Here is a 2,461-nt window from a genome sequence, read left to right as displayed (position 1 = left end):
CACTTTTAGAGGGAGCAGGGAAGAGAAAGCTGACGTGAGGAGTCTTGAGGAGAGACCTGCACAGAAGCAGCTGCATGCCATGACATGGGAAAATGAATTCCAGGTGCCCACAGATACATCATGATGGTGACCAGAGTACGTCTGAGTGGGCGCTGAGCTCTGTCCCTCAGCGTGCCATGGTCTGAAAGGAAGCCTGAATGGGCTTTACATAGAACCCCCTTTGTGCACAATGCGCTGCTGTACCTTCCGTTCCATCAAATTTTACAGCTTCTTTTAAGACTTTTGCCATTAAATGGAAGTGGAAGGGATAGGAAATTGAGGAGAGATGTAAATGCAGCCTGACTGTGCTTTATTAGATACATTTACTAGCTAGTTACTGGTCCAGCTTGGGGTTAATGCCTGAATTGAAGCATGACTGCAGTAATCCACAACACTGTAGCTTTTGGAGGTGCAACACTCTTGTCTTTTCCTCTGGTTGTGGCATGCTCTGAGACATCCTCCCATCAAGTGCCATGTCCAAGTGCTTTCTACACATATGCAGAGCAAATGCGAGGCCTGTTTTTACTCCAGAAAAAATCTTGGACCTTTGGTTCTGTCATCGGTCAGATGAAAGTCAGCTACTCTAGGCCTGCTCCTATTCCCAGTCTGCTCTGGAGTGCATATTCTTCCAAACATTTGAGTTCTTGCTGGAAACAAGTTTCATGTAGGGGCACTTTTTAATAGGGTCCTGCCAAAATTTGGTCACACAGCTGGGCTAAGTGATAGCACAAGGCCCCCCTGTCCCTGGGTGCTGTGCCCTGTGCTGTGTAATTCTGTGGGGCATTGCTGGTTCAGCATCCCCCAGCAGTGATGCCACTCCAGGTATCAGGATGTACCTTGGCCTTGGAAAATATAAAAGGCCTCATCCTGCAGACCTTTGCAAGTAACTCTTTCATTATAATTTTCTTTATAATGTTTGGAGACAGTGGCTTGTATGGAGGTGGGAGGATGGCATACATTTGTTGCCGCTTCTCCATTACCTTGAGGCAGGTTAGCCAGGCTGTAGATTAACTGTGCACAAAAGCCCAGCAATTACAGTACCATTATAGATATGTGATTATGTATATCCTTAAGTTTATGACTTCATTCTTTCTTAAACTCATTTCTCAAAGACAAATACACTGAACATGTGGTGTTTTCTCAGCCTGGGCTGACACGCACTTTGTGTGACCCGCCTTAATCCTGAACAGGACGTGCCCTCCCGCTTGCCCTGCTACTTATCTGCTCATCCACCCTGGGTCTCAGCAGGACGACTGAGACTGGGAGACCTTGAGGAGATGCCCATCCGAGCTGCTGGGCATGGGCTGCAGTAGTAGAGGGCCTTGTTCATGCTGCCTGCAAGCACTGCACACTTCCATGCTCCCTCTGAGCCCAGCTGAGAGCTGCCTGCCCATCTGTGGTCGCCAGCGCTCAGCTCCACTGGGGCTTGTCAAAACCAAAACAGAGCTTGGTGTCAGAAAGGAAGGCGCAAGAGCAAACACTGTCTTGAAACTGCTGAGCACTGACTGTGGAGAAAGAAGGGAGTAAACAACCCCTGGGCAGAGGGAGAGCAAGATGGAGGCTGGATCCTTGCATCCTCCCTACAGAGGCTCTTTGCACAAAAGGCAGGCAGGCTTCAGGGATCAGCAGGCACACCATGGAGGTATTTAGATTCCCCATTGTCTGCAAGCTGCATCTTGGACTGACAAGGGGAATAGCGACCTCTTCACCTTGCTCTCTGGCCAGCATGCCTGCTGTTGCAAGGCCTGGCTTGCTGCAGGCTGTCAGGAACAGGGGCAGACCCCAGCCTCACAGGGGGGCCAGGGGTGTGCTGGTGTGTGGGGTCACTCTGCTTAGCTGTCAGGGAAACCAGTGCACATCAGCCTACAGAGCTGCTTCCAGTGCCTTCCCATTAGCTGGCTGATTTCCCTCTTAATGCACACATTATATTGGTATGGCTGGCAAATGAATGCAGAAAGCATTGAGAAATGCATGTTGACTTATAGACAGCTGGAGATTTAGAGTGATTCATGGAAACACCCATAGCTGAGAAAATACTCATAAAAGCAACCAGCCACTTATGCTAGCTTAACACTTCCACTTCTGGCTGGGACAAGGAAGTGCTGGCTCCTCAGGAAAACAAGTGGGCAGGCTCACTCAGGTGTGTCTGAACTGTAGGAGGAATTTGCCTTGAAAACATTTCTGATTCATCCTGATAAACCCAGTCTCTCAGCCCTTGCGCTGGCTGCGAGTGGCCCAGGTCAAACCCATTGGTGACATCAGACAAGGGATTTTTGGCAGGCTTGGGGGAGTGGGAAGGACAAAAGAGGAAAGACGAATCCAGACCCAGACTTTGCAACACTTTTGAAAAGCCCCGCCAAACCCCAGAGCCAAACATAGCTGAGCTGGGGAATACCATGAGCACAAAGTTTTTCTCTTGGGC

The sequence above is a fragment of the Lepidothrix coronata genome, unplaced genomic scaffold, assembly GCF_001604755.1.
Source record: "Lepidothrix coronata isolate B3197 unplaced genomic scaffold, Lepidothrix_coronata-1.0 Scaffold61, whole genome shotgun sequence".
Classification (NCBI taxonomy): domain Eukaryota; kingdom Metazoa; phylum Chordata; class Aves; order Passeriformes; family Pipridae; genus Lepidothrix; species Lepidothrix coronata.
Note: the sequence above shows the minus strand (reverse complement) of the source record.